General features: G+C 34.1%; 1 long non-coding RNA gene across 1 annotated transcript in view; it reads right to left on the minus strand.

Annotated features, from left to right (window-relative positions):
• Window positions 1-9,812, minus strand: part of LOC117119670 — a 20,198-nt gene extending 10,386 nt beyond the window's left edge. The window contains exons 1-2 of the long non-coding RNA XR_004447223.1: window positions 9,683-9,812; window positions 380-489 (exon numbers count right to left, since the gene is read on the minus strand). This is a non-coding gene — a long non-coding RNA (uncharacterized LOC117119670). The remainder of the gene's footprint in view (window positions 1-379; window positions 490-9,682) is intronic.
• Between the last annotated feature and the right edge of the window lie 4,497 nt (window positions 9,813-14,309).

Consider the following 14,309-nt stretch of genomic DNA (forward strand, 5'->3'; position numbering starts at 1 on the left):
AGAAGAGAAATATATGTATATATTAAATTTTTTTATATTTGAAACTAGTGTTTTCTGATTGTTTCAACTGTTTTTAATTATTTGTGTGTCTGATTTCTTTTGTATTGTTTTACATATATAAATTTTGATGGAATTTAGTTTGTGCTGCCAATCAAAATGTTTTAATAATAAACCAGAATAAAAAACACTGTGAAATCCGAGGAGATGGAGAACCACGTATATGTATTTAACATCATTATTTTATTGCCCTACAATAAATAAATAAAGGAGGACAACAACTTTATAACAAATAACGTAGCGATTATTAACTACAATATGGCTAACACTCTAGTAGCCTATATCACAATTGGATGGAAAAATTAAATATTTCTCCACTTACCAGCACACTGTATTCTTATGTTGCTATCCACTCTCTTAATTTTACTACTCATCCTGAAGCTGAACACCACTGCTTCTTAACATTCTTGCCGACTGTATCAACATGCTGCTCTACAAAAAAATAACAGAACAAAATCAAACTTATACTGTATTCTTTCATTCTGCTTCTTAATAAATGTAAAAAAAAAACCCCAATAAGACAATGCGATTTACAGTAGCCACATTTATGAACATAACTCATACAAATACCTTGGTTTGTATTGCAAGCAATTTGAAAATACTGTATATAAAGACAATTTAACAGGCTGACTGCATAATATTTAGTAAGTCTGTTATTAATAATTTTAATAATAATTAGGACATATTATGAAGGATGATTGCTTTGTTTTATTAATTTTGGTTCAGATGTTCTGAATTGTGTATGGGCGTGGTCCGTGACTACCGTAGCAGACATAGAGAGGGGACGAAATGAACCATAGCATTGGGGTAAACCAACCCCTCATACGGTGTAGCAAATTGAAAACATTAGAAAGCTATGAATTTCAAAAATGACAAAATATTTTAAACGCTCTTATGAATAAACCTAGATACATGTGGAACTCAGATGGTTACCAATTAAAACCATACATGATATACAACAAAGAGTTAAATATCAGCATTAAATTGTACGCAGGACTAGATGAAGCACTGATTACAACTGAACCTAACCAAAAATTAAAAGCCTAAACTAGGATTGCCCTAAATTTTATTTAACGTAGGATAGTTCGGTAAAATCTCATGAATTATTCATAATCATCCTTATAGAACATATTTTGTGCATTCGCTTATCTCAAGTCTGTGTCAGCCTCAATGATCAGCTGCTCTGTGCATATCGCGAGGGACCCGTGTTCGATTTAAATAGAGCGACACAAGACGCACCATTCACTTTTATGGCCCGGGAATCAGCCTTTGTAAGGGCCTTGTATTTGAATCAATGCAAAAATAAAAGTGGTTGATAATACCGTAGATTCTGGAGTTTACTGTCAGTCGAAAAATACAAAATACTATTTTATTATATTTTTAGGAAAAACTCAGAATGACTTGCAATTATGTAAAAAATTAAAATCCAATTCAGCTTTGTTCAAACGAAGAGTAATCTTTTCATATTTTCTTAATAAAAAAATTGGTAATCTTCTTGAACTGAAATCCTTGATAATAGAACCAAATGGATGTAAGTTGACAAAAAATACAACGCATTTTAAAAATAACACAAAAGATTTAATGGAAGACATGTTTCGGGTTACCTTCAACCCATCATCAGTTAACAAAAAAATTTTATTTTATTATAGTTATTCAATTAAAATGCGCTATTTTCAAGTCTTTGTCGTCCTGAATCTGCTGCTCTGGCTGTTTTGCGATTCAGCCGTTGTATGGGCCTTCTTATGCTTCTTCCATTCTAGTACAGACTCAGTAAGTATAGACCTGTCAGTGTGTTTTCGCACTGGATAAGGGCTGGGGCTGTAAGATGGACCAGTTCCCCGGGGTAACCCCATACTCGTCTCGAAAGATTTACTGGGTTCGTTATAGTGCACATGAGCCAATTGTGTAAAACGGGGCTTAAGTTTATAGTCCTTTTTCGAGAAGACTTGCTCCACCACAGAAACGAAACGAAAGTCGGAGGTAGTATTAACAAATTTAGTACATTGTGTAAAGTTAGAAAGATAACTTTTGAATAAATCAAGTGCAATGCCTCAAATACCATAATAAAAAAGCTTAGTTAACAAAATATTTTTGATTTATAGTATCAAATGCTTTTGAAAAATCTATCTCTACACCCAACTGGTAACTCTTTAAACTCTTTCAAAAGAATCAAGAATGTTGTTAGTAGGTTTTATAAGTGCCATAGAAGTGGAATAACCTTCACTAAATCCAAATTGATGCTCAAATAACAAATTATATTTTGGGATAAAAGAATAAGTCCGGTCATAATTATACCTGTACGTTCAAGTATTTTTAGAGAATATAGAAAGGATCTCTGGAATTAAAAACAGGAGTTACTATCGCATACTTTAGTTTGTCAGGAAATACTCCACAAGAAATGGAAAAATTGAAATTATGGCAGAGGGGTTTAAAAATTTACAAGATGCATTAAATCTGTCTAAACCAGGAGCTTTATTGTTGCTAAATGAATTAATAATTTTAAGAATTTCATTTTCACCTGTTGGGTTTAGAAATAATAATTATTAATATTAATGTTGAGATTATAGGGAATTTTGCTTGCAAGTTTAGGCCCAATGTCCATAAAAAAAATTATTGAACTATCAGCAGTATTATGTAGTTTGTATTGTTTCTTTTGGAGGAGATTTGAAGCACATTCCTTAATTCCAGACCAAGTTTTTTAAATATTGTTTTGAGGTGCCACGCCCACTTTTTCGGACACTGGTATCTCAGAGAGTATTGGTCTGATTGAGCTGAAACTTTAGATTTTTCTTAGTTACTAAAGTTACAACAAACACTGAAAATTTAAACAAAATCTGAGACAGTGACTTCTGTGGCCACATTGAATTGCCATGGAATGACCCAATTGTAAATTTGTAATATCAATATAACTGAGAAATAGGAGTGGGACCAAGATCGAGCCTTGTGGCACTCCAGATACAATAGGTGTCCATTCAGAATGAAATCAATCCAATACTACATACTGATATCTATTTTCAAAGTATGAACTTAATAATTTTAGAAGTACACAATTAATTTCAAGACGACAAAAATGATTCAACAAAGATTGAAAAGGGACGGAATCGAAAGCTTTACGTAGATAAAAAAAAATACATGAAACTTCACGAGATAATTCTACTGTAGTTGCTTATTGTATGGCAGTCATGAATAACATTTATTAGGGCAGAGACAGTAGACCGGCCCTTCCTGAACCCATATTGAGCATTACTGAATCCACCCATTCCTAGAAGATTATCATAAACAATTATAAAGTGTCTTTCAAGCGGTATGCTGAGATGGAGATTTGTATATAATTTGAAGGGGATGTAGCATCTCCACCTTTTGATATAGGTACAATGTTAGATAATTTAAAAACAGACAGAAAATGGCCATTTACAATACAATTAAGAAAAGACGCGACAATGACGGTGAAATAAAGTTACACATGGAATAAATCACCATTCCAGAAATACCATCAGGCCCACTAGCGGAACTATAATTGGAATCTCTAATCAACTTCTCAACTTTATCCGATGTACAGAAAACTATTAATTGAAGCATCAGGTAAATATTCTAAACATGGGTCAACATTAACATGATTAAAATATCTTGAAAAATAATCATTTAGTACATTATCTGTGCTAGAACTGTACAGTATGTCATATTATCTATTACAATGTCAGGGATCGTATTACATTTGCTTGTAATCTTCTTTATACCCTTCCAAAATTGCTAAGGTGAAGGGTTTTTGCAAAGATTTAGAAAGTACAGTATTTAAATTTACTTTTACGTAAAGGTTTAACACCCGAGTTTCTTAATTTTTTATATTTGTTAAACGCACTCAGAGCTTGAGTGTTCATTGCTCTGCGGTAAGTACTGTTTCTTTTACGCATAAGTGAACGTATTTCTTTGGTAATCTAAGGAATGTCATTTCTGCGGATGTTGTGTGGAACAGAATCCGCTATAGTACAGTAGCCAAGAGAGTCATACCATAAAGGACAACGCCAGGTACATTTTTTGACAGATTTGTCATTTGTTTTATGTAAATTAAAAGTTAGTTTAACTTAACCGTGATCGAGGATTCAACATGAAAACAAGATCAATTACATAAATCAATGAAAAAGAATGAGGAAGTTGCATGGTTGCGGGCCGCTTGTGCATGGAGCCAGGAGTCGACTGTTCTATTATTTTTCAAGGGGTGTTTCTTGTGTGAGAAAGAATAGGCAATTAGTCGGTTTATCCAAGTAAGTATTCACGAAGTAGACTATAGAATTACTGGTTGGTCTTGTAACAAAATTGACCACTTGCGTTTAGCGAATAATGGTCAGCAAAGTCTGACATACGATAATGATGATTTCCTGGTTTTTCACAAGCCTGGTAACAAGTTACGAAAAGAGTTCGGATGTTGTGAAAAAAGGGCATTCAGGTTTTTTGTAGGATAAAGGTATTAATACATTAATTATAAATGTTGTTAACAACGAACTTAACTCTGTTTTTTTTTAAATTATTTTTATGCTAATAAATAAACTTTTGGTTAACTTTAAAAAATGTAATGTTATTATTTTCCAATAAGTCCTTTACTCAACATCCAGAAAAAGTCTGTAGACATTTATGAGTCATAATGAAAAAGCTAGAGAAATAGACCAGCATTACATTGATGTTGTCACATCTGCCAGCACCGGCATAATATACACATTTATGTCTTGTGTTATTCTTTAGGGAATAATAAAAGTTAAAAAAATTAATCAAAATGTTATATTTTATTATCTTAAAAATCAGAAATTGAATTTTATAATATCTGTCATTTTATTTAATTTCCTTTAAAATAAAAAAATGATTATCTGTTTTTTGTAATAGGCCTCTCCTTAAACTTGTAATATTTAACTTAATTGTTTTATTTACTATAGGCCTATGCTTATTGATTTTGTAGATTATCTAATCTTATTATTCATATTTCAACAAGGAAAGAAAATAAATGTTCTATTTGAAATGAAATTGAAATGAATTTATTTTCAACGGTATGCTCCTAAGGCCACACTAAGATTCCATTACACAGTTCAGGTCAGGCAATAAAAAGTGCTTAGTTGAACTATGAATTTCATTTTCTACTATTCGATAGTTACCAATCGTCTCGCATCGTATGGGACGGTCCTGCATTTCAAAGTGATTTTAGATAAACACATGCGTGATCATAAATTTGTAACGCATTTAGCACACGTCTATGCGTGATAACAAATTTATCACAAATTTAGGGGAAAATGTATTTAAAATTAGAAGAAATTGGTTTTATTTAAAATATAAAAATGGTCATGCAGTAACTTGAGTCATTAAAACAGTATTTTTGTGAATAAGTACTTCATTCTTCACTGACGCGTTACTAAAAATTGATCAGTAGGATATGATTATTCATTTTTTGTTTGTGTTAAGTAATAAACTGTTTGTGTACCTTTGGGTATATTAAACGTATTGAAACTCAAATTAGACGTGGCTTTATTAAAAATATATGTTTATTTACCGTACCCGGTAACACTTCCTGAATTCGTTTTGCTGAGATCGTCGGAGCGTCGGGGCCTCTAGAACCCCACTAGCCCTCAGCTAGCCAACTGGTGTAGTCACACATTTCAAATCTCTCAAGTTGTTAACTATGCTATTCAAGGAAATTCCTGCTGGTTCATTCCATGCCAATTCAACGTAGCCATGAAGTCAAGGTCTCAGATTTTGTTAAAATTTTTAGTGTTTGTTGTAACTTTAGTAACTAAGAAAAATCCAAAATTTCAGCTCAGCTTACTGTATATTATACTACAGTTTATAGTTTATTCTATAATGAAATCATAAATTATTTACTCTACTTATGATTCATGTGCTTTGGAGAATGTCACCTCTACTGTAGTTAAGTGTTTTGGTCGAAAAGAATATGCGGTGATTCAGCAGTCACTTTGCTGTACAAGTGAGAAATTCAAAATACCTTGAGAAATGATTTACACAGAGGCCTACAGTAGGACAAAGTCCAGAATCCCAAACATTTTTTTTAAATTCAAACACAAAAAGGCCCGCGCAAAGCACATAAAGAAGCTGATCATTGGAGTGGATCATTGAGGATAACTCAGACTTGAAAATACTGCATGCGCAAAAAAAAGTGACTATCAGCCGTTGAGATCGCGATATCATGGCACCGCGATCATTTTCTGCCAGTAACTCAACTGTCTGCATAGCCCTCTACTGTTTTGGCTGCAGAGGTCGTATTAATTTTTACCTATGACCCGAAAATACTGATGATGTAATTCCCATTTTCCTCTTTGACCTCGTCATCAAACCAATTTTTTCCAACTTCGCGAAGTGAGTGAATTTATTGCTGAAAGTTTTGGTTGTTAAAAACATGCAATTATTTCAGAAGATAAGTTTATTTTGTTCTGAAACCAGTTTTGTTAGTTTACTTATTCATCCACAACTGGGTGTAATATTTCTGAACACGAAAACTAGTTTTTTACCGAAAAAAAAAAATTTGTTTGTGAATGGAAATTCCCCAAATCTATCTGTTTGTGTGGTGCAGGCTGACATCATGCATGTCTGGTGTTGCTGCAAGTACAATCACATCGCGATACACATGTACACAGTCATGCTTTTATGTTTTGTTTTTTTTCCATTGAATCCAAGTTTTTATTGCTCTGAAGCCAATTTAATTGTGTTACTTGATATATTTATTCATATCGACTTTTGGTATTCCAGTATGTTAACTTGAGCACCAAAATCTTGTATTTGAGTCTTTTTGACCATAATGTTTTTATACATCGAGGTATATCTATGTAATTAAAATGGTAATTAGTTCAGTGTTCTCCCAACTGAAAAATTTTTACTGGTAAATTTGTCCATAAAAAATTGCAATGCGCACAATGTGAGGTACGTTACCCCTTTTTAGTTGGGTTAAATGACTTGAAGACACAACAACACAAATTCACAGTGTAGATATAGACTGGAATGATGTTAATTTATTAAGAGGGCCAGCCTGGACTACCTAAGCCTAATCAATAGTTTTTTTTATTTTACAAACTCAAAATTTTTACTGGTTGGTTGGTTATTTTTACCGGTAAAATTGACGGCTAAGACAGCTTCGGGAGAACACTGTAGTTACTTGTAATTAATTAATTTAATCATTATTTAAATAATAAATGATTGAATTTTAATGAGTTAAATTAGGCATAATTAATAATTTCTTCAATTCAGTGACTTTGTTGATATTGGATGGACAACAATGATCTTGGTGTCAATGTAATGCTACATTAATCATCTTTCAAATGGTAGGCAAGTGACAAAAAATTTCAAATTCAAGCAATTCCTTTGCAGCTGGTATCATTTGAAAGAGTATTATTATAGAAGTAAATTGATACCAAGATGATTGTCATCCATTAAATATCAGAAAAGTTACAGAATTTAAGAGATTATTAATTATGCCTTATTTTGGTCCTTCATCCTATGTAAACAATGGAGAAGTATGTGACCTTGTTCTTGAAAAAAATATAAAAAATGCTCTAACTTTTTTGTTTCTATACATTTCTCAATAAAATAAAAAACATTTAGAAGCACACAAAATGGACAAAAGAAGCATTATAAAACTCATTAAAATTTAATCATTTATTAATTAAATAACAATTAAATTAATTAATTACAAATAATGCCATAATGTCTTCAAACATTTTTACATATGTCTCAATGAATAAGACATTTGAAAGCACACAAGGACAAAAGCAGTGGCATATGTAGGGGTGTTCTGACCCTCACCACCGCCCCTGACCAGACCCGATCCCACCCAAACCCTTTTCCTACCCTCCATTGAAAATAATTTTTTTCCCTCTTTCTTATGGTTGTCCTACTTTTATTTCATCAAAATATGATTACACATATTACATATTAAGTAATTGATAATTAAAATTAAATTGGTTTCAGAACAATTATAAACTTGGATAAAACAAAACATAACATAAAATCGATCGCAACTGTGTGTATATAGACATGTTGTCATGTGCGATCAGGCAAGACCAGACATGCATGACCGCTCACGCTGCACTCCACGAACAGATTTTGGGAATTTCCATTTACAACCAGGACTCGAATTTGGGGATTTTATGGGCAAGGCCAAATGGCCTCCGGTATGACGATTTTGAAAGGCACTATACTAAGGCCAAATGGAAAGGCACCAAGGCCAAAAATTTCAAATATAAAAGGGCACCAAGGCAAAATTTGATTTAGCCTCAGTACTAATCTCTCGCGAGTGCCTTGATTCGTAGTCGGGCTAGGCCTAGGCATGGCCTAGGCAAGCTACTGTAGGCCTAGACCAAGCCAAGCTAGGCCTAGCCAAGCCATCGTTGTCAATGGTAAAATGACTTTGTTTAGAGTATTAAATATTATCGATTCAATGTTGGAATAAACTTTTAGTTTTTTAGGGGCAGTTGGCGATCGTAAACAAAACAGTCAAAGTTCAAGTTTAATATCTGATGTTGTTGCTCAGAGCGTCGTCATCGGAGAGAGGAGGCCGCACCTCTAAACTGGCCGTCATCAACTAGATTAGCCGAGTGTCAACCAATTAGGTTAATTTCACACGCTTGAGCTGTGATGATGTCAGATCACCCAAAGCTAGCTGCATAGCAAGCACAACGGTAACTGCAAAAACAGTTCGTATCAACACACATGGAAATTCTCTCATGACGTTCTGTCACTGCAACCTTATTTAGGCCTAGGCGACCTATGTGTTTGGCTTTCGTGTTTTCTTTCAAGATTTGAACGTTCTTCTTTAGATTTATTTTACGTGTCCAACGATCTATATTAAGCGTCATGAGGGCACCAAGGCCAAGGCTGCAAAAGCGCAGGCAAGTATTGGCCGTCGTCGTGCTTAATTTTCAGGGGCACCAAGGCCAACTGGGAGGGCACTGGCGGCCGTTAAATTTGAGGCCTGTACAACACACTTTTTATTTTCGGTCAAAAACTGGGTTTCAATGTTCAGATTATCTAAATATTATACCCAGTTGTAGATAAATATATAAAGTAACACATAAACTGGTTTCAGAACAAAATAATCTCGACTTTAAAAAAAAAAAAATTGAATGTTTTTGACAACTTTAACTTTCGGCAATACTGTAAATTCACTCACTTCTCGGAAAAAACTGATTTAATGACTAGGTGAAAGAGGAACATGTGAACTACGTCATCACTATTTTCGGGTCACAGAGAAAAAATAAGTACAACCTCTGCAGCGAAAACAATAGAGGGCTGTTGCAACAGTCGAGTCGCTGCCACAATATCGCGCTCACAATGCCCGATAGTCACGTATTTACAAATGGTGGTAGGCTACTGCTGCAAAGAAATTACTTGCACTTGAATTTGTTTGTCACAAATATGCTCCCCGTGCAGGCCTTACTATACAGTCTGGGCCTAGGCACTGCCTCTATCTACTACTACCCTAGGCCAGGCTAGGCAGCCCCTCTACTAGACTAGCCTAGGCCTAGGCCGGCGAAATGGATGGAGCATGGAATAGGAATAGGAGCCTACCGCTCCCGAAGATTTTATGCCCATTTTCCTGTATAACTTAAAGATACCAGTTAACATGAGTACTTACCAGAGAAGAAATCACGTACTAGTAAATATACTGCACAATTAATTATCAAAACTACGATTAAGTTAAGTTTTGTCCTTCAAACACCAGGTAGGCTAATAGCGCCTGCGCCACATGCCCCAACACACATGTGTTGGTGTTTCTTTTTATTATTATTCAAGTAACAATTGTAGAGGGCGCGAATCGTCATTTATAACAGGGGGCGCTAAACATAATGACCGGGGGAAACTAGAAATCAGCTTAAATTCGTCTTAAGTCCATTTTTTTGCTTAAGTCAAATTTATCCATATTGCTTAGCTTAAAAACTGCTTAAAATTAGAAAAATCGATTGTACATTGGCGCCATCTAAGACGATTTTAGATTGGGTAATAAATCAGCTTAAGATTAGGACACTCTTAACTTTTTTTGACTTAAGACATTTGCTAAGCTGAGATTGATAAATTCCGGGCCAGACCTAGCATAATTATGCTTTTTAGCATAATTTAGACCCATTTATATGAAATTTAGCATAATTTTGTACTAAGAAGTAAAATATCTTAAACTGATCTCACAAAAAGAAAAAAAAATTAATCATAATTGAAAATTAATCGATTAGGCTTATAGGCCTATCTAGAAAACTTAATTTTACCAGGTCAGGAAAAATAAAGTATGGAAACGTAAACATGAAAAGTACAAGATATCCTTTTTTTTAATTGAAACGTAGAGCTGAAAAGAATCATCATATCAAAGGTTACAGTGGCGGATCCAGGAAATGAAATAGAGCCCAAAAACTTGAAGGACTTTCACAGATGGAAGGTCTATCTACACAGCCCCACCATTGTTGGGGCTGAGGTAAGTAAATGTATGATTATGGCATCTTTAGACGGACGGAAATTGCACTCTCCCACTCTTAAAATTAGAGTAGAATTTTCTTTTTTACTCAATTTTTTTTATTTTTAAAAATTTAGGAGGGGTGGAGTTTAATTAGCCACTTAATATATTACTTGAGTACTTAATATATTAATTGAGTAAACATTGTATGTTTTATATAATTTGGACAATAAAAAGTTTTTGAATTTTCGAATTTGAATTTGAATTTATTTTACAATCAATTCTCTATCAGGTCTATTCATATTTTCTAACTTGGATGTATATTGAGGTATGTCCAGGGTCCAAGCCTTTGATAATTATTAATTGACGTCTCATATCTTGAGTAGTAGAAGTCGTGAAAATATTCATGAAAAAGAATTAGAAGCGACTCATTTGGAGCTTTCATCGATGTTTAATCATTTTTATTTATTTATTTTTAGCTTATTTATTTTATTTGGTTATTTTTTTTCCCTACCATCCCAGTCCCCTGTCAGCGTCGGGCCCCGTGGCACTTGCCCCGTAGCCCCGGCCTCTCGGCGCCACTGACATTTATCACCTGGTAGATCTGTCCATGGAGGAATACCACATGACCTTTTTGTCAAATTATTGACTAAATAAAAAGGGGAAAAATACCATACCAGCAGGCTGTTAACTCTAACATATTCACTTGTAGGCCTAATTCAAAAGACAAATCTTAGGTTTATTTAAATAATTCATAGCATATTATACCTTGTGTATTCATAACACATGTTTTATTTAATTAAGTTTACTTTTATATTTATTTCACAATATTCGTCAACTCGTATAAAAATAGGACTTTAATCATTGCTATTCATATTGCATTTATAGAATGTGTTCGCGTTAATTATTCATGAGGAATAAGCATACCGTACCCATTGTATACTGTATTCATAACACATGTTTTATTTAATTAAGCCTACTACAAAAGGTTGTATGTATTTCACAATATCTGTCAACTCGTGAATCTGGGGGCGAAGAATTGAAAGTCATTGATTGAGTTCATAATGGACCTTTACGCTAAGCTCCGCCCCTTGGATATTGTTGCTAAGGTCCCACAAAACGGCGCAGGTTAAAACACGTTTGTGGGACAACACGTGTTTTGTAAGACGCGCGCGCATTCCTAGCGCTGTTCTGATTGGTCGGTTGTTAAGTTTGATTGACATTCCGGAAAGGTCTATTGCAACCATAGAGCTATTCTTATTATATCTCTATGATTGCAACCCAACAAAATTGGATATCAGGTTAATTAAATATTTCATCCCAAAATCCTTGCTCTTGTGTATATTTTTATTAGGCCTACCCCATCACATTAAACTGAGGCATGAAAGCGCATTTCCGAGCATCATAAAATAAACACTTTCCAGTGGAATGCCACTCAGTGATCTCTGTTTTTTTTCCCTCTCTTTCTGCCAAGAATTTGTCCTGCACTTCGACTACAGAACTTTTAATCTTCTGTCAATTTGTCAAGTACTGTATGTGCCTGAATATTTTTGAAATAAACTAAATGGAAGTGCGAATATGATGTTATGCCATGAAACAACTGTTATTAAAAGTTAGTGATAAAAAAAAATCTTGAGGAATTTGTTGATGCTCTATTTTGTCTATGATGGTGTACTCTTTAATAGTGTCAATTTTCGCACGTCACCATGGTAGTGCTTAGATGAATGTAGAGTAACGAATGCCACAACCCCTACTCTACCTCTCAAAAAGATCTTTGCCCTTGCTTTGACCCCATTTATAATGGGCTTATTTTGATGTCATTCTATAGTCCTTCCATCACTCAACAATTCCATCACCTATGTCATCTTAATCACCACCGTCATAACTCCTGAGAATGCAGTAAAGTGCATATCCAGCTAAAACACACCCGTCTGTTAACAAAATACAACAGTAGAATCCCTATTATAGGGGGACACCTTCAGGACTAAAAAATATTACCTCAATATGGATGTCCCCTGAAAAGGGTTCCTTAAGGGTAGGAGGGTGAACTAAAATGTGAAATATTGACCTTAGTAGTCAACAATAAGGACGTATTCTTTGATTTCAATGTAAAATGTGTTCGTTTATATTGTTATTTTGAGTAAAATGCTGATAACGGAATCAGGGGTGGCACAACTGGATTCTGAGTGGCTACAGTTCCACCTCCCCCCCCCCCCACCTCCGTAAACCAAACAACTACGGTAAGTGTAAGACTTGTTTAATGGCTTTCAAGTCGCTAAATCAAGTCAGGCTCGTTTAGGCAAATTATTTCTTGTAGCGTCTCCGTACAGAATACTATAGCTATTATTTTATTATTCGAGAAGATACGCTCTCAGTAATTTTTGCAAACCATGTCTAAAGCCACAAGATTTTTTCAAAATCACTCCCCCAACCCCCATCTCTTTCTTTCTCAGCAAGGGAGGGTATTTGGGCTCTGACAGTCCGATCCTTCCCCGTTGCATCAGCGTGCATAGTTGATGACTTGTCCTCCATGTCAAATCAATAAGAATATTATTATGTCAATGTCAGATTTTTTTTTTTCTTTTTTTGGGATATATTATAAAAATGAAAAACGACCATGAATGATGGAGCCCGATCGAGTAGGTTTTTGTTCTACTGTTGAGCAATCTTGCCGCGTGGTAGCCAGTTTATTCAATATGTTGTTGTTCTAATGACATAATAATTGAAAAAAATATGAAATGATCTTTTAGTTTTGCTCGAGGAGTTGATATTAGTGCAGTTTGTAATATCAAACTTTACCTAAGTAGCGATACCGCGTTTGTATAACTGACCCAGGGAACAGTTAAATTTAACTGTTCCCTGACTGACCCTACCTGTAGTAAAACATATTAGTGTTTAACCTGGGATAGGAAATGTACGTAAAATATTTTAAAATGTCAACATAATTAACATAATATATAGGCCTACGTATATTTTATTGCTTCTTTAAAAAATGTAACTTTATAGCACTTTTGCCCCAGATTTCTAATCTAAATTTTTTTAAAAATCATATTAGCTGTTCATGATTATTTCTTTTAACGACCAGTTCATTATCTAAACTTTCATTGTAAAACATAAAAAAAAAAAAACTTTCTCCGAAGCATGCATTTGGTATAGGCCTAACAATCTGAAGATTTTGTGCATGGACGGAACAACACTGATTTGCAACGCACTGCTAATAACACAGAAATCAATATGATGCACTCTAATCTTAAGCTCTTTAAAACGACAAGATAAGATCTCCGAAATATATATAAATCAAGATGCCTCAAAATGTTGAAGATATTGAATTCTCGTGCGTAAATTAGCTAGATGTTTCCGTTCAATTGATATATACGTTTTATGTAGGATTAACGTAAATCACGTGTCGCCTCGTATAGCATTTACAATAATTGGTGAGTCGGTATCGTTTACAGACTGCTCTAGATTAATTTGTTTTTAGTATACTTTATTCGTTCCTCCTTAATACGAACAAAACCTACATGAATTTAAAAGATGACTGGATTCACAATTATTAAGATATTATTTCATTAGTGCTATATGTGACTTCATTGTGACGAAAAAAGACGAACTGGTAACTACGGTAATGTTCTGGAATGTTGTTAATGCACTGATTCCTTCGTTGGCTTTAAAATTCAAGACTATTCGCCCCTGTGCTGAATATATTAATGGTGCGACTCTTACAATTCAAAAATGCTGGTTTTCAATGTTAAATGAATGATGTAACTCGTACAATCATATTTATGAACATCATAGTAATTAATTACCGTCGACCTTTAGC

The sequence above is a fragment of the Anneissia japonica genome, unplaced genomic scaffold, assembly GCF_011630105.1.
Source record: "Anneissia japonica isolate Jap-2015-1 unplaced genomic scaffold, ASM1163010v1 scaffold832_len162442_cov175, whole genome shotgun sequence".
Classification (NCBI taxonomy): Eukaryota; Metazoa; Echinodermata; class Crinoidea; order Comatulida; family Comatulidae; genus Anneissia; species Anneissia japonica.